Source organism: Chiloscyllium punctatum, chromosome 13 (assembly GCF_047496795.1).
Source record: "Chiloscyllium punctatum isolate Juve2018m chromosome 13, sChiPun1.3, whole genome shotgun sequence".
NCBI classification, from domain to species: Eukaryota; Metazoa; Chordata; class Chondrichthyes; order Orectolobiformes; family Hemiscylliidae; genus Chiloscyllium; species Chiloscyllium punctatum.
Window position 1 is genome coordinate 106,290,023 of NC_092751.1, and position 25,183 is coordinate 106,315,205.

A 25,183-nucleotide genomic window follows, 5' to 3' on the forward strand; every position below is an offset into this window, starting at 1 on the left:
GAGTTGAACTGGTCATTTTGGAGACAAGTTCACTGTATTTAAATATTTCATTAAACTAAAACTTTTATTCCCCACTCCAGTCCTTTGCACCATCGTCCTGTTTAATCTGCACAGAAGCTGAAACTTTGACAGTGTTTGAATCAGAACCTGAATCCATAATCGTAGCAAAAGTCTCATCTATCTGTCTGAAGCAAAAAGCTTTGGTACTTCCAGGCTTATTACAGTTTAGATATTCACACATTGACGATAACCTCCAATTTCTAAAACTTGAAAGAAAATTATTTGGAAGGTGAATCAACCAGTCTTTTTTTTATCAGCGCCTGCAGAGGCAGATATAAAATAACCAGATAATCTTTTCCCATTTTCATTCCTGCAAAGAATTACTGTGGACGTCAAAGCCAGGTCCATGCGGGCAGTAACATCTGAAACAATCAGACCAGACGAGCAACAAAGCAGCTTGAAATGAAAAACAAAATCTGCTCACATGGCCTTGCTCATTGAAGCAGAAAGGAATGGAGACTAATGTTCTTTGGGAAACTTCTGGAGAAATGTATCAAAGATGACAAATGCCAGAAGTATTGTCAGTCTTTCATGACTTAATCATTGGCTCACTTAGTTCAGTAGCAAGTTTACTTACAAAAGACAGAAAGAATATAAATCACTGAAGATTTTTGAATATTCTCAGCTACTGGTATCTAAAGCAAATCTTGTCACGTGCGACTCAACAGCATGTCTCAGCCTGACAGGAGATGTTGAATATCGTCAAGGGTTTGCGAGTGGGACAATGCTACTTGGGAACAGCCAACAGCAACATCATAACATTCACAACTTTCAAACGTGACACGAGACAAAGCGAGTTCCTCAGCCACCTCTTGCAGTTTCTTAGAGTTCCACCAAATCAACTCAAAGTTCTTCAGAGTACTCAGACATCTCACTCAGTGAGGTGGTTCTAGGATCCTAAGATAGAACAGGAATGTCACTGTTTAGGCAAGGACTACTGATCTATCCACCTGACCATATGTGTTGTATTTGGTGCTTCCCATCACCAAAATCCATCAAGCTAGACATTTTAATGTCCATATTTCCCAAAACACTTACAATTGTGATCTGATGTAAATTCCTGCTCAACCCAAGGTTTCTCCCGGGAGACAACAAAAAACTAAGTAAACACCTGTTGATGTCCAACCCATTGTACTCTCAGCTGCATTGGATTCTTAGGTCAGGGTTAGATTTAGTTCTGAGAGTCAAAATTTGTGCAAGTTTCCTTGCTGAACAGGGCATGTTTTATTCTTCAATAGATCCTAAGTCTCTATGGTGGCTGGATGAGAACTGATGACCTCCTACCAGACCACGGGGCTGCTCTTTTGTCACAGACAGACCCAACTGGCAGTGAGTTTAACCTGGCAGCCACCACACTTCGGGTAAAGGGAAAGGTCATAAAGGAGTGTCCTTCCTGGTAACCTCAGGTAGTGCAGGAGTTGAACCCATGCTGCTAGGCATGTCAGTGTATTGCAAAGCATCGAGCTAACTGAGCTAACCAACTCACTGGCTAGCTGCCAGTTCTCACTGAATTGCATTTATTGAAAATCAAGAGAGTTGCTATGTTTTCTTTTCTCAGTTCAGGATTTTACCTTTCCTTTCACACAACCAGGGAATTCTCACGGGGCAATGCAGATGTTGAAATAGACTTGGAGCTCATTCCCTGTGGTCTCTAATATAAAAATGTAATTTTCGCTCCTTGTGCCTTTAACCCAAGAATCTGTGCCGTCCCTATACATTAGTGGCATTTTCACAGGAAAATCTCCAGGACTAGCCTGAAGGTTCAAGAATAATAGAAAGCTCCCCAATTGCAGGCACAGGAGGGGCAAGTAATTAGACACAAACATTAAATTACATTGTTCAGACAGTCGGTGTAATGGAGTTAATATTGCACGAGTGACTGCAGCTATTTAGTGACTATCTTTTTAAACAGTGTTCAAACAGGACTACTGAAAACATTAAGTGAAACTGTGTTGTATAAAATGACTTCAGTATAATTACATTATGCTTTCCTGTAATTTGTGCAGACTGCAGCTACATAAAAATTAACAGCCGAGCAACCTCTAGTTTAATAATAACACTTTCTAATTAAAGAGAATGGAAAATTGTATGTAACAATTTGTCCATGGCCCAATAACTTACTTGGTTGTGTCAGCTCAGCCTAGTGGTAACTACCTTCCTCAAGAAAGGCACAAGTTTGAACCCAGTAGATAAACTGACACAGACAGGGGAATGGAGAAGACAGCCTACCAGGCTGATGAGACCCAAAATTCACATCGATTCTTGTGATGATGCTGCTCCTTTAACAAGGTCATGTTGTCCTTGGATTATTTTTCAGAGAGGTTGTAAAAGACACACACTCCAGAAAGTCTAGGTTGAAGAGTTTTAGGGTCAATCTAATTATAACTAACAGATACTGCCTCAGGCAAAAGGCTTTTAAATTTAAAAAAACACATGTACAATGAAAGGGGAGCGGCCAGTTCTCCCAGCTCCATTCTCCTCTGGTCTGGCTATACACTGAAGGCAGTCAGGCAGTTTGGAAGCTGCTGGACCCAAAGAAGAAGCTGCATGTTGATCCTTCCTCTCTCTCTCTGACATCTCTCCTGTAAGACTCTGTGTTTGATTTTTCCATTTGTGCCAAGGAAGATTATTGCAAGTTTTTGGAACCGTATCATTAAGTTGGGATGATCTGTTGGGTTTCCAAATAGGTTAAGTTATTTGGTATTCTGTTCTCTTTTGTTTGTGTTGCATTGGGTAATCTTGTAAATAAATTCTGTTTTGTTTAAAACCATATGATTTGACCAGCAGCATCACTCCGGGAATATCTGCGTTACACCTGCTTCAAACAACTGGCAAAGTTAGGATCTGGGCTACTTTCTGGAAATGTTTTGAGGGGGGGTCTGGCCTGGTTCATAACAATCTTATCTCTGGCCAGTAGGAAGTCACTGTGGGTTGGCTCCCAGTCCAACAATGCCTCGATTTTGGAATTCTCAGCCATATTTTCAAAATTCCTCTATGATCTCACCCCTCTGTAGCTGTCAATGCATCCTATTCAGCCCTCTTGTGTCACCTCCAATTTTAATCACTCCACCAAGATTTGAAACGAAGATTTACGTTATCTTGACCCCAGGGTCTAGAATTACCTTCCAACTCTCTCCTTCTCTTTAAAGATCCCTCTTAAAACCTATCTATCCTAATATCTCCTTATGTGGCTCTTCAAATTTTGTTTGATAAGATTCCCATGAAACACACTTTACTACAGTCAAAGGTGCTTCATAAATGCAAGTTGTTATTTTTGTGGCTGACCCTTTCATTTCTCCCCACAAAATAAATTCAGTTTGCAAAACCTTTGAGCCATTGGAAACAATCTGCAATTTCTGACAGTAGCTCATCTAAACATTTCATCTTATTCATCAAAAGGCTTTGTACATAAATCAGAACCTGAATAAAAAAGGACATGGATTGTTACAAATATGTTTTATGTTTAATATTGCTTGGAGGACTGAGATTTTGAAGGATGGTGGAAAAGGGATTTATTTCACATTTTGTTATCATATCTCGATTTCCTTATAAGAGGTCATTGAAAATTGGCTGCGGGCATTGGAGATTCTTTTTAACAAAACTTCCTAAAAATCATATGGCTGGTGAAAACTGCTGGTTTTGCTGTAGACTCTGCTGAGGATTTCTTGAACTGGATGGAAATATTCCTATTTGATCTGGTTTGGTAAAAGAGAAGCCGACTAAGAACAACCTGAGTTAGAGGAATGTTTGCTATGAACAAGCTGCCCAGCTGATCACATTCCGATTTCTGAAAAATACCTGTAAATCAGTTCAGAATGTAAAATAGTTACTTTCAAGGAATAAGTGCAAGGACATCTTAAAATGATATTTGCTGAGCAAGCTATATCTGCAAGTCTTCAGAGAACTCTTCAGTTGAACACAATCATTGACTTGAACACGATCATTGAATTGAACACATACAGAGCATCAGACTCCAAACATCCTGCACATTATCCTTTTGCCTTCAAGAGTAATCATTTTTGCCGAAATGTTTCTTTTAAGAAAGCTAATCTCTGCGGAAAAGTCTGTTCTTTTTATCTCTTTTCATAAAGAGCAAATGTTTTTGCGTGTGTGCTATGGGGCTTTTTTAGAGGCACTTGTCTTTGTGCATTACTGATTGTGTATCATAACCATCTCTGATCAATAAGTTTGTTTTGATGATAAATTAATAATTATGCTTTATAGAAACCAAGTTATTTAAATCTTATTGTTTCAAATCTGATAGAAAGAAGTTTGTTAATTGCTCATCTTGGTAAAAGTATTTTACCTTATGTTATGATCCACAGAGTAGTGAGATTAGAGTGACAGTGCACTCCTCCAGTCTCGGTTGAATCAGGAAGCACTGGAGAAGGTGTAAAATCAATTCCCTAAATTATACCAGAACTGAGAGGTTCTGAAAATGTTGACACATTGCATGGTCTTTCACTAGAAAGGATAAAACTAAGAATGTCCCTGTTTTCAAATTATTGGAAGAGTTTGTAAGAGTAGAAGTAAAGAGGATGTTTCCATTCAAGGGTGAGACCAGAGTTAAGGGCCATTAATGTAAAACGATGATTTACATTACAACAGGAATTCAGAAGAAACTTCTTCCTCCAAAGTGAGGTGAGAATAGGGAACTCGCACCCACAAAGAGTGGTTACAGTGAAAAACTGAGATGCATTTAAGAGGAAGCTAGATAAAACAATAATTTGAAATTATATAGCACCTTTAACACAAAGAATCTGAACACCTCATGGTAATTCATAGAAGTATTTTAAGGTAATATTTGACACTTTGTTTCGAAAGGAAACATTAGGAAATATTAGGACACATTATCTTGTTAAAAAGAAGGAGCTGGTGACATAGTTGTAATATCATAGGTGTACAAAAACTGCCGTCCTTACCTGGTCTGTCCAACATGTGACTCCAGACCTACAGCAGCGTGGATGATTGCCCTCTGAACTGACCAAGCAAGCCATTCAGTTCAAGGATAATTAGGGGCAGACCATGAAGAAAACGAAGGTGATAGCAAGGCCAAAATTGGAGCAATGCAGGGATCTCAGAGGTTGGTTGGACTGGAGGAGATTACAGAGATAGGGAGGGAAAAGGCATGGAGGGGTTTGTATACAAGACTGAGAATTTTAAGTTGACTAACCATGATAAACAGAGGAGAAAATATAGGACATATTGAGAGGTACAAAGGGAAGTGGCTCAATTACCACAAATACTCGTGTGAAACTGTTGAACTGAATGGTTTAGATTAGATTACTTACAGTGTGGAAACAGGCCCTTCGGCCCAACAAGTCCACACCACCCCGCCGAAGCACAACCCACCCATACCCCTACATCTACCCCTTACCTAATACTACGGGCAATTTAGCATGGCCAATTCACCTGACCTGCACATCTTTGGAGCGTGGGAGGAAACTGGAGCACCCGGAGGAAACCCACACAGACACGGGGAGAATGTGCAAACTCCCTGTGCCGCCCACAAATGGTGTTATATTCTGGGTTTTAGATTCTGTGTAACTCTATTTACAGCAAAATAACATGAATTGCTTCTCATTCTGATCGTAGTGAAGCACCAATCACACCATCTGCAAGGCATTAAAAAAAAACATTCTGTTAATATACAACTCTCACAGCAGCTTCCAGGAAACTGCTCCGAAAGGAAAACAAGGAGTTTATTTTTCCCAATGGAAATACATTTTGACCAGTTTCTCAAAATAGCGATGAGGACATCCTTAAGCCGTGAAGCTAAACAGCAAAGCTCACAGTCTCTGCAAATTCAATCAATGCAACCCAAGCCCTTACCTGAGCTTTTAGCTGTGGATTGTCCATCTCTATTACACAATGTTCTCTCAAACATTGGACAGATCCGCAGGTCAAAGAATGGTGTCACAGCCGATCTAAATGAGCAGGTTTTTGGATGGCTCTTTCACTTCATGGACAGAAAACAATGTTTGACAGAAAACTTTGGTTCTGTGTGTGGGTGAGTTTTCATGTCTGACTTTCTGCCTGAGCCCTTTCTCCTCACCATCAGTCTGACAATGCTGCATTCTTTCAGTGTCAGTCGAGATTTTGAGGTCAGACATCTGGAGTCTTGAATCCATGCCTCTCCAAGCCAACGTTGCGCCACAGCTAAAACAAGTCAGTTCCAAAGTTTGTTCTGCTTAAGGAGGTATCCAATGAGATTATCTTTGGAAGTCAATTGGCAGCATGGCAGCTCAGCAGTTAGCACTGCTGTCTCACAGCACCAGGGACCCGGGTTCAATCCCAGCCTCAGGCAACTGTGTGGTGTTTGCACATTCTCCCTGTGTCTGCGTAGGTGTCCTTTGGGTGTTCCGGTTTCCTCCCAAGGTCCAAAGATATGCATGTCAGGGTGGATTAGCCACGGGAAATGTTGGGATGCCCTTCAGAAAGTCAGTGTGGACTTGATGGGCCGCATGGTCTGCTTTCACACTGTAGGAATTCTAAAGTGGCAGATGAGTATTAATGCAGAGATCTTTGTAATGGTGCATTTTAGTACAAAGAAGGTTAAAAGACAATATAAGTTGGGGGTACAACTCTTTAGGGAAACACGGCAGCAGAGGGACCTGGGTGTATATACGCACAGATCTTTGAAAATGTTAGGACAGGTAAAGAGTGCAGCAAGTAAACATACAAGACCCTCAGCTTTTTTATTAGTGGCTGGGAGTACGAGAGTAAGGAAGTGATGTTGAACTTGTATAAGCCTCTTGTTAGACCTCAGCTGGAATACTGTGCACAGTTCTGGGTGGCACTTTATACTAAAGACATGAATACATTGGAGAGAGGGTGCAGGAACGCTTTACAAGGCTGGTTTCAGGCATGAGGAACTTCAGTGATGAGAATCAGTTGAAGACTTTGGGACTGTTCTCCTGGGGCAGATGAAGGCTGAGAGGGGATCTAGTGAAGGCTGTTAAAACCATGAGGAGGCTAGATCAAACAGAGAGGAAGAAGCTCATAAAACAAGCAAGAGTAAGGGGACGTAGAGTTAAAGTGAGCTACAAAAGAAACAAGAGTGAAGTGAGGAAAATATCTTCATTCAACAGGTAGTTTGGATCTAGAATGTTCTGCCTGGAAATGTGGTGAAGGCAGGTTCAATTGAGCCATTGAAGAGGGGCATTGAATGATTATTTGGATAGAAATAATGTGAAAGGCTATGAGAGATCAGCACTAGCTAATGCTGCTCTTTTATGAGCTGGTGCAGGCACGATGGGCCAAATGGCCAGTTTCTGTGATTCCGCAATCTTCAGTCTTGCATTCCCGAGCTGATGAAAATAGGATTCAGGCACATGAATAGCACATTCCCAAACAAAAACTAACGCCTTTCTCTCTTGGCCAAGCTTCATCTCACCCTTACATAAGGGCAATAAATCATTAGGTCCTGCTTTCCACCAGTCCTTGAGCTAAGCTAAGTCAACAGAGGAAACATCTCTTTGAAGGAAAAATCCAATATGACTCACACCACTCTAAGTCATCGCATCTGCAGAAGTTGGCGAAAGATGCCCATGACAGAACCAACACCCAGGTGCCAAGAACAACACGTTGGACTTTCCAGCAAGATTCAGAAACAGCAGACAATCTCTGATGGGTGGTAGCGACCGATTCATGTTGGCAACTTGTTGTATTATTGCTGCTCGCCTCCTACTGACCACCTCCAGCCGAAAGAAATGGGGGCTCTCAATGTCTCCATGATCCCCCACCAGCAGATACATAACTCAATCAGCATCAGTTTGAACTGGGTCTGGCTTCAATCTCCAGAGAGAGAGAGAGAGACCGAGGAGTCTGCCAATAATTTTGCCAACTCTGAGGAAATCAAAGAACAAGGCGGGGGGAGTTGGTGTGAGGTCATGTCCACTGAGTAAACCGGTCGTTCCCCAGAGACTGGCACTGCAGTCTACAGTGGTGCCAAGCAAATAAATTGAACCAGCCAGGCAGTGTAATGCGAAAGCAATCAGCCACAGCTCAGTGGCTAACATGCTCGGTTTATGTCAGAAGATTCCAGTCCCACCCACTCCCGACCCAAGACCGCAGAACAATATCTAGCCTGGCCACCTCAGTGCGGCCTGAGGAAATGCTGTTATGTTGGCAATGACGCCAAATGGCGGAGATGCTGAATTGAGTCTTCCTCCTCTCCCAAATAGATTTTAAAAAGTCCCATAGCAGGATTTCAAAGGAGAACTGATGACACTTTCCTGGCGTAAAAAAGAAAATGCAGGAGAAACTCAGCAGCCTATATGGAGAGAGAAACCAAGTTACCACTTTGGGTACAAACTGAGGAGAGAGGAAGGAGCCTCAATTTAGCATTTCCTCCTCTTGGCGTCACCTCCAACAATGCAGCAACCCCTCAGGACTCCATTGAAGCTCTGAAGGGGAGTCATATCCAACTCAGAATGTTAACTCTGTTTCTTTCTCTATTTGCCATACTTGCTGAGTGTCTCCAGCACTTCCTGTTTTTATTTAAGATTTCCAGCACCTGCAGTATTTTGTTTTAATTTGAGTTCTTCCTGGTAATTTGGTCAATGGCTATTCAACATTAATTATGGATTGTCTGTGGCCACTGTCACATTGCTTATTTGGTGGGGTTACAGTGGGTCTGCTGTACATGATCATGGGAACTGCATTTCAAATTTACTGCCTGTAAGGCGCTTTGAGCTGTCGTGAAGCCACAAAGACGCTATTCGAATGCAAGTCTAGCCCCTTTTGTTTTATTCCTTCAATGAGGAATTAGATAGACTGAGTGGAGGAGATTTGGACATTCATAAAATGAGCTGATCAGCTGAGGGGAAGAATGCTTCCTGCGCTCTGCTTTACGCCATGACACACTAGTTATAATTTAAATATTTATGGACAGGGCAAAAAGTTAATATTTCTTCAGTCACTTCTGCTCCTGGTGGCTGATGGGCAATATCATAGATTCACAGAATGGGAGGGGAAATTCAGTCCATCATTTCTGTACTAGCTTTTTGAACGAGCTGCCCAGTTAATCCCGTTTCCTCTGCTCTTCCCCCATCCCCTTACCAATGTTTCTTCACAAGTGTTTATCCATTTCTCTCTTGTTGAAGCTGATCCCACTGCTGCACGCTCTGGATCACGGATCACTGCTGGAAAATATTCTCCTCATCTCTCTGCCCAGTCCCTTCGCCAGTCTGAAATTACCAGCTTGGTTGATTTAGAAGTAGGTTCTGGATTAGTGGTGCTGGAAGAGCACAGCATTTCAGGCAGCGTCCAAGGAGCTCCTCGGATGCTGCCTGAACTGCTGTGCTCTTCCAGCACCACTAATCCAGAATCTGGTCTCCAGCATCTGCAGTCATTGTTTTTACCTGGTTGGTTTAGAAGTAGTTGAGCTTCAAGCATTGTCCTGCCAGCACGATCTTGCCTCTTTACAATCTTGTACAGCCAATCACTCTGACTATTACCCTAAACGCTTGCTTGACATTTGCCTGTCATGTACAGTGCATGATTGCACTGGAAGATGCTGCTGCAATGTTAGGGGAAGCTGCAGACACAGATAGGTTGGTGATTGCTGCTGAATGCAGCTTCCAGTCCGTTAATGACATTTCTGACCAAAAATGGATTAAGCACAGTCAGTGCAAATTGCAACATTCAAATCTCACAATGCGATATCGAAAACATTTCTCGTTTAACAAAAGAGATTAAATCCTGGTTTACTTACTCTGGTTTAGGTGCATAGAGAGGATTTCCATTTTATATTATGAAGACAACCTGAGCTATCGGAGTAATGTCATTACTTGTATTATATTGCTTCCTGCTCTCTTTACAGCGGTCTCTGAGATGATGAAGGGTTTCAATGAGAAAGATGTAGAGAGCTCCTGTGCTGGGGTTTGTTCAAAGTCAGCACCAGCAAAATAACAGTGACAAATAAACCCTCAAAATAACAGTCACAAATAAACCCTCAAAATAAACTTTTTCTCCCAGAGACAGCTGCGAATGTGGAATTTGCCACCATGAGGCATGTTTGGAACGAAACGTTCCAGATGCATCTAAGTAGGGGCTGAATAAACGCATGAGGGACACAGAAACAGAAGGAGATGCTGATAGGTGTGAGATAAAGCAGGATGGAGGAAGCTGATGTCGAGATTTAGCACAGTACGGGCAGGAGGGATTGAGAAACTGTTGAAATTTTGTACTATTTGTTGTCCCTTTGCATTATTAAATCACCACAGTATTAAAAAAAACAGAAGATGTTAGGAATGCACTACATCTAAGAAAAGGCTGATTAATTTAAAATGTTGGTCCCTCGTCACTAGTGTGTGTTCACGATTCATGGACCTTAATTTCACCTCTCAGCACAAATCCTAACCATTCAAAATATTTCCTGCTTTATTGCAGTTCACAGCCCACTGCAGGTTTCAATACAAATATAATGCAGGCAGGAAATACCATTGCAGCAATGAGATAGAGGGCTACTATTAAAACAAGGCCTAGGGTGAATCGATAGTCTCTATAGCATGGTACAGTGGCTCAGTGGTGAGCACTGCTGCCTCACGGTGCCAGGGACCCAGATTTGATTCTTGCCTCAGGATAGTGTCTGTGTGGAGTTTGCACATTCTCCTTGTGTCTGTATGGGTTTCCTTCAGGTGCTCTGGTTTCCTCCCATAGTGGAAAAAGTAAGGACTGCAGATGCTGGAGATCAGAGCTGAAAATATGTTGCTGGAAAAGCGCAGCAGGTCAGGCAGCATCCAAGGAGCAGGAGAATCGACATTTCGGGCATGAGCCCTTCTTCAGTGGCCATGGTTGACTCACACCTATCTCACATCAAGAGGTCATTGGCCTGAAGCTTTGGCCAACATCTTCTCACACACATTGAAGATAGGTCAAGGTTTCCTTCAAATATTTAAACTAACCTGTTCCAGGTGTGAAGCAGGGCAAGGCCTATGACAATCAAGCACCCCATTGAGGGATCTTTTTCTTAATTTTGCCCATGGATGTGGGTGTTGCTGTCTGGAGTTATCACCCATTACCTCATTTGTTAAGAGTCAACTCCATCATTGTGGGTCTGGAGTCACATGTAGGCCAGACCAGGTAAGGATGGCAGACTTCCTTCCCTGAAGGACATTGGTGAACCAGATGGGATTTTTCAAAAATTCTCAGTGGTTACATGAACACCATGAGGCTAGTGTTTTTGTTTTAAATTCCAGATTTGTTTATTGAAGTCAAATATCACCAACTGGCATGTTGGGATTCGAACCCCTTCTTCCCAGGACATTAACTTTGGGCTCTGGATTTAAAGCCCAGTGTTACCACCACTTCCCCAAGGGGAACTAGCAGTTTTGAGCCCCGCTGCAGACGTGAAGTAGTTGCAGACAGTTCTGCTCTCCTCAGTATCTCATCTCACTACACCAGTTTTCCTCATGGTTATATGCAGGGTTTGTTAAGGTTACAGCTCCTGCCAAGTTAAGGAATTTGATGCTGGAGGGATGGGTATTTGTTACAAACTGTGAGTACAGGAAGCATTTCAATGCAGCTTAGAGGTTACCGTCTTATCAGCCACAATCTCACTGAGACCAAGTTCAAGGGGCTGAATGGTCTACTCATGATACATACAAACATTCATTGACTAGTTCGCCTGTGTGGTAGATCAGATGCCAGGCTGAGCACATTTCCCCGCCCCACTCTGTGACACTGGCACGATGCCCAATCCAGAATGAGGAGGAATGCCCAGGATTTCCATATTCCCCAATGTCTTCCTCACAGCTCGCAATCGTGCCCCTAGAGGGATTGCTAATCAGCTTCAGTTGTGTTGAAATTGAGGACATTTTCTCATGCAGTGAGCTCAGATCCCATGAGAAGTTTGTGCACATTGATACGTGCTGACCTCATTTCAATAATAGGATACTTCAGTCCTCAGAGAGGATGCTATGTGGCCTGAATTAAGATTTGGGACTCAGTTGTGGCAGAGTTTTAACCCCCTCCATCTCTGGAATCCTTTTAATAAGCCAGTGAACTGTCAATTACAGCTGGAGCAAGGACACGATCACTTCTATTTAAAAGAAGAAAAAGACTTGTAATTATATAGCTCCTTTCACAAACCTGCATTACAGAAAACTAAGTGCTTTACAGCTGATGAGTTGCAGAGGAGGACCCCACAAACAGCCATGTGCTAATGAGCAGATCACACATATCCCCTGATGCTGCTTGCTGGATAATTGTTGGTCAGGACTTCACCCAATCTTCTTCAAATGAGCTTTTTTAAAATGTACTCATGGGATGAGGGTGTCTCTATCCAGGGCACCATTTATTGCCAACATTAACTGGCCAGAGGGCAGTTAAGCATCAACCACATGGCGTGGGCCTGAAGTCACATGTAGGCCAGACCAGTTAAGGACGGCAGATTTCCTTCCCTAAAGGTACATGAGTGAACCTGACAGGCTTTTCCAACAATCAATTTGTGGTCATCATTAGACTCTTAATTCCAGGTCCTTATTAAATTCAAATTCAACCATGGAGGGATTTGAACTCAGGTTCTCCAAAACAAGTTTCTAGGTTAATAGTCGAGTGAAAATACCACTAAGCCATTGCCTCCCCTTTTCTCTTTGCCCTTTACCTAACAGGGAGAAATGGGGCCTTACATTAACCTATCACCCAAAACACGGCTCCTAAGACAATGTGGGACTTCTTCAGAGCTCCTCTGGGAGGGTCAGCCGGTAATCTGTGATCTGACCTCTGGAGTAGGGAGTTGAGCTCACGATGTTCTGGCTCAAAGGTGAAAGGCTGTGTTACAGATTGAGCCACAACCAGCACGGCATGGCTTCAATTCACATTTCACCTGGAAACAAGTAACATCTAAGGTTGATGTATAATCAGGATCTTTGACATTGCCATGTTACAGCATGGACTGGAGCTGAGTTCTGATTAAAATACAGCTATTTTACATAAAACATGCCTTGACCAGGGTGAGGGTCTCTGTAGATTATTGAGAATACAGAATTGAGCGATTTGTTTTCCTTGCCCTTTAGTCTGTTTAATCCTTAATGCTGCAATTTATTCAAAATTAAAACACCTTATTACACAAAGAATTTTTTTTACATGAATGTGCTGATGTACAAAAGGTATGTGCTAGGCTAACAATATTTAGTGTGCTGAGCAAGGAAATCAAAAATGAATGGGCAATGTGTGAGGCACAGATTACGGTCATATATTTCAGTGTTGGGTTTGTACCTGGAGTTCTGTGTAACGAGAGCGAACAGGAAGTGATTTAGTGCGGTATTCCGTGCTGTGGTCAGGTATTTATTCAGCTTATAGCACAGCTAGCATTACCTAGAGAGGCTGCTCGTCACACAATGAGCTGGGATTCAGCTTTTATGTTGCAAGAGCAGGAATTTTGCTGATTTGTCACTCAATTTCCATTTAAGGGTCGGCAGCCTATCTCTTCAGCAATTCCACGTCCCAAAACCTCCTTCCTTTCTACATCCTTGTCAACAGCAATCACTCACTAATGAGCATGAGTGTGCACCCAGGGAATTCTGTGTCACTGGTCATGGGGTTGTGAGAGCTTTTGTGTGGCTGATGAGCGTGACCCTAGAGCCCCACCTCTGAGAATCTGGCAGGTGTTTGCAGGAGATGGAAGTGATCATTGGCCTTGTAATTCCTGGCATTCCTTTCTCCAGCTCTTTTCCAATGGTAAAGAGTTGGGTCTCTTTACAAAGGAGGTTCCTCCAGGTCGGTTTCTTCTGAACAAGAGTCTCCCACACCATCATTGCTGCAGTTTTTGAGGTAATCCTTCAGGAAGTCTTTGAAATGTTTCTTTTGTCCTGCCCTCGCTCAAGTGCTGTCCTTGATCAGAGGGAGGTGCGACTTCTGAATCACCATCGATAATACAACTAACAGTTCCGCTTGGGTTTCATTCCCAAATCCTACATTGGCTTTCGGTCCAACATGGTACCATTCCTAAATTTTCATCTTCCGGTTGCAATCCCACCCGTCCTGAACACCTCATCCAAACGTTCACAGTGTGGCACTCCCTCAATAGCACACTGGAGAGGACCATGTACAGGTCGAAGATCCTTTATTCGAAATGCTCAGGATGAGCTGGTTTTCCAGAAGTCGGAATTTTTCGATTTTCAGAATAAGTGACAGCTTAACGGTGAAATTTTTTTTTAAAATCTTGCGGAGGAACAGACTTCGAAATAAGAATGTGCTTGGCCACGCCCCCATCCCCACATCACATCTGAGTGACACAGCCAGTGGGTGTCGACTTGGGTTAACTGTTTGTTTGCCAAACAACCTTGTTAATGAGAAAAAAACTTCACAAGAAACCTTTGAATTTCGGAGCTTTTTGGTTTTTGGATGGTCAGCTAAAGGATCTTCTACCTGTACTAAAATAGAGGAATCTCAAACTTGCTAGCAAACAGGTCACCAAGATCAACTGAGCTTTTTTTAAATTGGTCATGAGATGAGGGTATCTATGATTTGGCCTAGTGTCTATTATCCATCCAAATTTGCCCAGAAAGCAGTTGAGAATCAATCACATTGTTGTGGGTCTGGAGTCACATGTAGGCAAGACCAGGTAAGGATGATAGATGTCCTTCCCTCAAGGTCATCGTTAGACTCTTAATTCCAGATTTTTATTGAATTCAAATTCCACCACGCAGTGAGATTTGAGCCCACATCCCCAAAACATGGCCTGGGTCTCTGGATTAATAGTCTAGTGATAATACCACTAGGCCATTGCCCAAGTGTTGGTCTGTATCCCTGAAGATATCAAGATGTTCAGTGATTAAGTCATCCCTCTCACCCTGACTAATTCCATTGGAGCTATTGTAAATGTAGTTGCAAGGATTTCTTCATTCCTGCATTTCTAACCTGAAGAGCTTTCTCAGAAGATGTCAGATATAGTGACAGACCAAAGCCATCCCAAGGGTACTGTAATGTCATTACATAAAGCAAAAAAAAGGAATTTTCAATTCACAATTCAATCTGCTCCTAATTCAGTCACTTTTTTCAAAATTTCTCAAAGTTAAGATTTATTTTATACCACATTCCAAATTTGCGATATTATTGACATTGCTTTCATCAAACTAGTGACGCAACTTTACCAATGCACATTTGAGAGAATTGCTCTTCACTTTACCTGGGAATTTAATTTCAAAAGATTTTATTGCTAAGGGAATGGGTATCCAAGAGTGTGAGTTGATGGTAGGTGTCTTTTCCCGAGGATGGAGGCTTTCAAGACTCTGTGTTAAGGTCAGGGGAGAGAGATTTTTAAAAAAAAGACATGAGGGATTTTTTGTTTTTACACAGAAGGTAGTTCACATGTGGAATGAACTTCCTGAGGAAGTGGTAGTTGTGGGATAATTGCAACATATCTGGATAACGACACGGATAGGAAAGGTTTGGATGGATACAGGCCAGGAGCAGGCAGTGGGGCGAGTTTAGTTTGAGCTTGTGTTCAGCATGGACTATTTGGACTGAAGCTGTTTTTGTGTGCTGTTGACTCTTTGACTGAATGGTTGGCAGAAAATAAGAGAGTTTGAATTAGTTAGTTAAAAATCACATAACACTAGGTTATAGTCCAACAGGTTTATTTGGAAGCACGAGCTTTCAAGGCGCTGCCTCTTCTCCACCTGATAAAGGAGCAGTGCTCCAAAAGCTAGTACTTCCAAATAAACCTGTTGGACTATAACTTGGTGTTGTGTGATTTTTAACTTTGTCCACCTCAGTCCAACACCAACACCTCCAAATCTGGATGAGTTAGGGTATATTCACAGGAGGTTAGAAGAATGGGGGGGGCATCTAATAGAAACCTATAAAATTCTAACGGGATTAGACAGGGTATACACAGGAAGGATGTTTCTGATGACCAGAGAATTCAGAACTAGGGTCACAGTCTAAGGATACAAGCTAGATTGTTTAGGACTAAGGTAGGTTTAAGAGTAGATAAATATTCAGGCCCAGATGAAATGTATCCCAGGCTGTTGAGTGAGGCAAGGGATGAAATAGCAGGGGAGCTGGCAATAAGTTGAATTCCTCTCTGGCTTTGGTAGTGGGGCCAGAGGACTGGAGGATAGCCAGTGTGAACCATTTTCAAGAAGGGTGCAAGGGATAAACCCAGAAACTACAAGCTAGTAAGTCGATCATCAGTGGTGGGAAACTATTGGAAGTAAGGCTGGAGGACAGAACTAACGGACACTTGGAGAGGCAGGAATCGATCAAGTGCATTCAGCATGGTGTTGTTAAGGGAAGGTTAAGCCTGACCAACTTGATTGGGTTCTTTGAAGATATGATCAATTGTGTAAATGAAGGCAATGCATTTGACAGTCTACTTGGATGTCAGCAAGGCTTTTGATAAGGTTCCACATGGGACACTTTTCTTTATGCATTTTGTGGGATGTGGACATCACTGGCTGGGCCAGCATTTATTATCTGTCCCCAGTTGCCCTTGAAAAGGTGGGGGTGAGCTGCCTTCTTATACTGCTGCAGTCCAACTGCTGTGGGTTGACCCACAATGTCATTATAGCAATGCTGATCCTGTGGTTCCACTGGGATCAGTGTTGGGCCCCTTGCTGCTTCTGATTTATATAAATCATTTAGAGTATCAGTAAGTTTGGAGTTGAAATGAAAATTGATAAGGTGGTAAATAGTGAGCTGGATAGCCTTAGATTACAGGAGGATATAGACAGACTGTTCAGACAGGCTGATTGGTGGCAAATGGAATTCAATCCAGATAAATGTGAGATGATGCACTTGGGCAGAACAAAAAAGGCAAAGGAAACTTGAAAGGGTTCAGAAACTATTTACACGGATGTTGCCAGGGTTGGAGGATTTGAGCTACAGGGAGAGGCTGAACAGGCTGGGGCTGCTTTCCTTGGAGCGTCGGAGGCTGAGGGGTGACCTTATAGAGGTTTACAAAATTATAAGAGGCATGGACAGGATAAATAGACAAGGTCTTTTCCCTGGGGTCAGGGAGTCCAGAACTAGAGGGCATAGGTTTAGGGTGTGAGGGGAAAGATATAAAAGAGATCTAAGGGGCAACTTTTTCACGCAGAGGGTGGTACAGGTATGGAATGAGCTGCCAGACGATGCGGTGGAGGCTGGTACAATTGCAACATTTAAGAAGCATTTGGATGGGTATATGAATAGGAAGGGTTTGGAGGGATATGGGCCGGATGCTGGCAGGTGGGACTAGATTGGGTCGGGATAACTGGTCGGCATGGAGGGTTGGACCAAAGGGTCATTTTCCATGCCGTACATCTCTATGACTCTATGACTCTATGAATTCGGAACTGAAGGTGGAATCCTGGGAATTAGCAAGGATCAGAGGGACCTAAGTGTGTTTGTACACTGATTCCTATCAGGGACAGGTGGATAAAATGGTTAAATAGCCATATGGACACCTGCACTTTCTGAGCTGAGGTGTCGATTTTAAGAGCAAGAAGGCAACACTGGGACTGCATAAGATGTTATTTTGTCCACAGCTAGAGTATTGTGTACAATTCTGGAATCTACACCATAGGAGGTATCTGAGAGTACTGGAGAGGGCACAGAGGAGATCTCCCAATGGGTGCTACCTGGGCTGGACAGCTTGAGTTATGAAGAGAGATCGAATAGACTGGCATTGCTTTCCTTGGGTCATAGGGACTGAGAGGGGGACATGATTGAAATGTATAAAATAGATGGTGGATAGGAGGAAACATTTCCCCTTGGTGGAGGGAGCAATGACCAGGGTCATAGGTTTAAGGGAAGGGGCAGATGGTTGAACAGCAATGTGAGGTTTTTTTTCCATGCAGAGGTTAGTGGGAATGTGGAACTCACTGCCTGTAAGGGTAGTAGAAGCAGAAACCTTTAGAACATTTAAAAAGTGTTCAGATGTGCACTTGCAATGTGAAGGCACACCGAAGGCAATGAGCCAAGTGCTGGGAAATGGGATTAGAATAGCTCAGTGGTTGACTGCAGACATGGGGGTCCCTTTTCTCTTTGCCCAGAGACCAATTAGCCTGTGAAATTCCCAGCCACAGATCTTGTTTCCAAACACTGAGGACAAAATATTGAAGGCTTTTGAGGAGATATAGTTCTTAGATGTAAAGGGATCAAAGGTTATGGGGAGAAAGCAGGAACAGGGAACTGTTTTGGACCATCAGCCATGACTATATTGAAAGATGGGACAGGATTGATGACACAAATGGCCTCCTCTCATTCCTATTTTCTACCTTTTCTATGATCAATGTCACGGTTGAATTTTAGTGCCAATGTGAGGCCAGCTTCATAACTTGTACATCCTCGCCACTGGCTGCAACAAATCAAACATCGTGTTCCTTTTAAAACCTGAAAGAACTGTGAATGCTGGAAATTAGAAATGGCTGGAGAAACGCAGCCAGTCTGGTAGCATCTGCGGGAGCGAAATTGGAGTTCACGTTTCAGGTTCGCTGACCTCTCCTCAGAACATCTTCTTCCTTTCGTTGTTCATATCAGACAGAGAACAGATTGTCCTCAACTAAACACCACCTCGCCCCCCCACCCCTTCCAAGCCCCAAACAAAAACACAACTGGGAAGCATGAGCAAACAAATCCTGAGTGCACTAATAGCTACGTTAGCAACTAAGTTAAGATAATCAACTGAGCAGATAACATGGCTCCTTCATGCCAACTAGAGGTAAGATAGAATTATACAGCAATCAAAGATCCTGCTAGTCACATAGTCATAAAGATGTACAGCACGGAAACAGACCCTTTGGTCCAATCCGTCCGCGCCGACAAGATATCACAGCCTAATCTAGTCCCACCTGCCAGCACCCGGCCCATATCCTTCTAAACCCTTCCTATTCATATAACCATCCAGATGCCTTTTAAATGCTGTAACTGTACCAGCCTCCACCACTTCCCCTGACAGATCATTCCAAATACGTACCACCATCTGCATGAAAAAGTTGTCCCTTTTCTATCTTTCCCCTCTCACCCTGAACCTATGCCTCTAGTTCTGGACTCCCCAACCCCAGGGAAAAGACTTTGTCTATTTACCCTATTCATGCCCCTCATGATTTTATAAATCTCCATAAGGTCACCCCTCAGCTTCTGACACTCCAGGGAAAACTGCCCCAGCCTGTTCACCCTCACTCTATACCTCAAATCATGTTTGAAATGTTTAATTGACCGTCCCCTCCAGTTTGCCACACCTAAGTCTCAGCAGCTTGTTTAACGGAGGGAGTTCCAGATTACCCCAACCCTTCGTGCATAGAAGCACTTCCTGTATTGCCCCAGAACGTCCTGGCTTTAATTTTGCTCTTCACAGAGGAAATTGCTTCTCTCTCTCTCTCTGTGTCCACAGTTTCAAATCCTTTAGCCATTATGAACATCTGAATTTCGTCATTTCTTAATCTCCAAATGGAACACAAGCCTGGTTTGGGTAACTTTTCCTTCGAATTTTAACCCTTTTTTCTGTGGTTCTTAGTGAATCCCTGCAACATCCTCTTCAAAGCCCAAACTAACCTACCTGAGAAGCTGAGCAAACAGCTCGAAATGGAGTATGGTGAAGTTTATTGTAACTGGAACGTAGCCTGTGCCATTTGTATCTTGTTCCACTTGGGTCAAAGCACAACTCTCATTAACTGCCTAATTATTTTCTGTACCCAAGCACCAGCTTTTAAATGTTAAACACCTGCCAGTCAGTTTAACATAGTTTGAGGGAAACATCAAATATTCATTAAAAACTAATCTAATGTTGAGATCCGCAAAAGCACACACTGAATGGAAACCTAATAGAATTAAGATGGATACGTGCAATTTTACAATTCTAAACAAAAAGTGGGGTCAGCATCTCCATACTCAATGTGTTACTTTGCAGTGTACATCCATAGTGTCAGAACCCACTTGGAATAAATGAACAGCACTCACAGAGTGGGTAGTGTGTGTGTTTGTGAAGCACTATGATGACATCTAGTGGGAGTTTATCAAACAGAGCTGACCCAGATTGTCTTGTTTGTAAATCTGTGATGAGGATTAACAAGCGGCTAATCCAAATTAAACGGCTGGTGGGAAAAGAGCAACTAGCGCACGTTTTTAGAATAGACATCTATCCGCGGATATGGGACTCTTAGCTTTGTTTTATCAAGGGCTTTTTAAATGAAAGAGCAAATTACTGCAGATGCTGGAATCAGTACTGAAAACAACAAATGCTGGAGATCACAGTGGGTCAGGCAGCATCCATGGAGAGAGAGCAAGCTCGCGTTTTGTTAGTTAATGTTCCGTTAGTTTGCTTTCTCTTCATGGATGCTGCCTGACCCACTGTGATCACCAGCATTTGTTGTTTTCAGCTTTGAAAGTGTTTCCACCATGGAATGTCTTGAACCTCAATTTCCAATAGAAATTGCAGGGTATTTTCCACATTTGTTGATATTGGATAGTTCACCCAGTTTTACTGTTGTTCAGTTTGACACACTGACTGACTATTTCTGAGCATACTTAAGAGTCGATGATGCTGTTTGTCTGGAGTCACTGATCAACCAGGCTGGGTAAAGATGGTAAATTTCTTCCTCTAAGGGAGAATTAGTGAACCAAAACAGGATTTTACAACAACCCAGTGTTTCACAGCCATGACTCTGAGACTAGATTTATTAACTAACTAAATGAAGAGTAATCTAGACTCGAAACGTTAGCTTGCTCTCTCTCCATGGATGCTGCATGACCTGCTGTGATCTCCAGCATTTGTTGTCTTCAGTACGATTCCAGCATCTGCAGTAACTTGTTACTAAAATTGAATTCTCCCAAATTCCCGAGGGAGTTAAACCCACACACCCGGAGCAATAGTATCCTTGCCGTATCTACATTCCTGATGATTATTCGGTCATTAGTTATTCAACTCAAAGATTACAGATGTAGTCAAAAGAGAACGCTCTGGAAATGCTCAGCTCTGTGAGTGTCAACAGAATGGTTACTAACCGAAAACGCCAGCCTGAATTTCATCTGGGGTTGAGAACTCAGCAATGGAAGCATTTTGAGATGTAAAAGGACCAAATTAACCCCGAGGTGATTTAGAGGTACTGCACCTAAGGAGAAACAAAGAATCATAGAATCTCTCCAGTTTGGAAACAGGCCCTTTGGCCTAACAAGTCCACACCAACCCTCCGAAGAGTCACCCACCCAGACCCATTTCCCTACCCCATTACTCTGCATTTACCCCTGACTAATGCACCTCACCTACACATCCTGGAACACTATGGGCAATTTAACAGGAAGTAGGTTGGCCGTATAAAAGGCAAATGTGAGCCATTCCTGGGTTGACCAATCCCTGGAAGAATGAAGCAGACAGGAAGACAAAAGGCCAGCAGCCTGACAATCTACTCCAACGAGGAGAAAGTGAGGACCGCAGATGCTGGAGATCAGAGCTGAAAATGTGTTGCTGGAAAAGCGCAGCAGGTCAGGCAGCATCCAAGGAGCAGGAGAATCGACGTTTCAGGCATAAGCCTTTCTTCAGGAAATCTACACCAATGTCCAAACACTCACACCACACACCCCAATGTCCACTCACACCTCACTCCCCAAGACCAAATGCTCACTCCTCACACCCCAATATCCAAATACTCACTCCTCACTCCCCAACATCCAAACATTTACTCCACACTCCCCAACGTCCAAATACTCACTCCTCACACCCCAACGTCCAAACGCTCACTCCTCACTCCCCATTGCCAAAACACTCACTCCTCATACTCCAACGTCCAAACGCTCATGCCTCACACCCTAACGTCCAAATACTCACTCCTCACTCCCCAATGTCCAAACACTCACTCCCCACTCCCCAACGTCCAAACGATCACGGCTCACTCCCCAACGTCCAAATACTCACTCCTCACACCCCAATGACCAAACACTCACTCCCCACTCCTCAAAGTCCAAATACTCACTCCTGACTCCCCAATGTTCACTCACTCCTCACTCCCCAACATCCAAATACTCACTCCTCATTCCCCAATGTCCAAACACTCATTCCTCACTCCCCAACGTCCAAACGATCACTCCTCACTCCCCAACATCCAAACATTTACTCCACACTCCCCAACGTCCAAATACTCACTCCTCACTCCCCAACGTCCAAACGATCACTCTTCACTCCCCAACGTCCAAACACTCATTCCTCACTCCCCAACGTCCAAACGATTACTCCTCATTCCCCAACATCCAAACATTTACTTCACACTCCCCAACATCCAAATACTCACTCCTCACTCCCCAACATCCAAACGCTCACTCTTCACTCCCCAATGTCCAAACACTCACTCCCCACTCCCCAACGTCCAAACGATCACTCTTCACTCCCCAACGTCCAAATACTCACTCCTCACGCCCCAATGTCCAAACACTCACTCCCCACTCCCCAAAGTCCAAATACTCACTCCTGACTCCCCAATGTTCACTCACTCCTCACTCCCCAACATTCAAACACTCACTCCTCACTCCCCAACGTCCAAACACTCATTCCTCACTCCCCAACGTCCAAACGATCACTCCTCATTCCCCAACATCCAAACATTTACTTCACACTCCCCAACATCCAAATACTCACTCCTCACTCCCCAACATCCAAACGCTCACTCTTCACTCCCCAATGTCCAAACACTCACTCCCCACTCCCCAACGTCCAAACGATCACTCTTCACTCCCCAACGTCCAAATACTCACTCCTCACGCCCCAATGTCCAAACACTCACTCCCCACTCCCCAAAGTCCAAATACTCACTCCTGACTCCCCAATGTTCACTCACTCCTCACTCCCCAACATTCAAACACTCACTCCTCACTCCCCAACGTCCAAATACTCACTCCTCACACCCCAATGTCCAAACGATCACTCTTCACTCCCCAACATCCAAACGCTCGCTCCTCACTCCCTAACATCCATACGCTCACTCCTCACACCCCAACATCCAAACACTCACTCCTCACACCGCAACGTCCAAATGCTTACTCCTCACACCCCAAAATCTAAACACTCACTCCTCACTCCCCACCGTCCAAATGATCAATGCTCACTCCCCAACGTCCAAATACTCACTCCTCACTCCCCGACGTCCAAACGATCATTGCTCACTCCCCAACTTCCAAATACACACTCCTCACTCCCCAACATACAAATGCTCATTCCTCCTCACACCCGGGTTGAATTCCCGCCTCAGGCGACTGACTGTGTGGAGTTTGCACGTTCTCCCCGTGTCTGCATGGGTTTCCTCCGGGTGCTCCGGTTTCCTCCCACAGTCCAAAGATGTGCAGGTCAGGTGAATTGGCCATGCTAAATTGCCCGTAGTGTTAGGTAAGGGGTAGATGTAGGGGTATGGGTGGGTTGCGCTTTCGGCGGGGCGGTGTGGACTTGTTGGGCCGAAGGGCCTGTTTCCACACTGTAAGTAATCTAATCTAATCTAATCAAAGTCCAAATACTCACTCCTCACTCTCTAATATCCAAACGCTCACTCCTCACCCCCATGTCTAAATACTCATTCCTCACTCCCCAACAGCCAAACACTCACTCCCCACTCCCCAATGTCCAAATACTCACTCCTCACTCTCTAATATCCAAACGCTCATTCCTCACCCCCCATGTCTAAATACTCATTCCTCACTCCCCAACAGCCAAACACTCACTCCCCACTCCCCAATGTCCAAATGCTCACTCCTCACTCTCCAGCGTCCTAATGCTCATTCCTCACCCCCCAACGTCCAAACGCTCACTCCTCACCCCCCATGTCTAAATACTCATTCCTCACTCCCCAACAGCCAAATACTCACTCCTCACCCCCCAACGTCCTAATGCTCATTCCTCACTCTCCATTGTCCAAATACTCACTCCTCACCCCCCAACGTCCAAACGCTCACTCCTCACTCCCCAACGTCCTAATGCTCATTCCTCACTCTCCATTGTCCAAATACTCACTCCTCACAACCCAACGTCCAAATACTCACTCATCACTCCCCAACGTCCAAATGCTCACTCCTCAATCTCCAATGCCCAAACGCTCACTCCTCAATCCCCAACGTCTAATTGCTCACTCCTCACACTCCAACATCCAAATGCTCACTCCTCACTCCCCAACGTCCAAATGCTCACTCCTGACTCCCCAATGTCCAAATGCTTACTTTTCACTCCCCAACGTCTAAACGCTCACTCGTCACTCCCCAACATCCAAATGCTCACTCCTCACACACCATGCCACTGTCCTTAAACAATGACAAGTTTGCAACCCCACACGAGTACCTCGGTTTGACTATCTTTCTTCTTAACAGACATGATTTTGCATCAGTAGCAACACTTAATAATGACTTCCCACTGATTTCACCAAGACCATTGGGCAGTGTGGATTTACCTCCAGCACATGGACCACAGTGGTTCAAGAAGGCAGCTCCCAACACCATCTCATGGGGCAACTCAAAGGATGAGCAATAAATGTTGGCCACCTAGAGATGCCCAGTTCCCATAACTGAATTTTAAAAATTCACTCTTCCTATCATTATTATGAACGTTTGGTTCTGTCACTTTCCAACATGTTAACAAGCTAAATGGCAAGTGAACCTGATGGTCTTGGTGTTGCTGACTCTCATCATCCTTTCTGCAAAATGTCCAGAGGCATCAGAGATGGGTGATTTTCTGAGCAGTCTCTGGGAATCTCAGGGGTTAATTCCGTTTCTCTCTCCACAAATTTTGCAAGACTTGCCGAGTTTCTCTAACAATGTCAAACCTTAAGGTTGTGTTTTCTAAAAAAAAGACCTGAGCTGAAATTGTCCAGGTTTGCTCGCTGTGCAGGTGATGCCAAACAAACCAAAGTGTAGGAGAAACTCAGCAGGTCTGGCACCATCTGTGGAGAGAGAAACAGAGTTAATGTTTCCAGTCCAGTGACCCTTCATCAGTACATATAGTAGCTAGGAAAAGATGGTATTTATGCTGATGACTCTGGGTGTGGAGGGGCGAAGAGGATTGGTGGGTGGTGAGGAGTCGGTGATAACTGGGGACAGAACCTAGAGAGAGAGAGAGAGAGACAGACAGAGACAGAGGCAGAAAGAGACAGAGACAGAGAGACAGAGACAGAGAGAGAGAATGAGAAAGAGAGAAAGTTAGGCAGACAGAGGGCTAACTGAT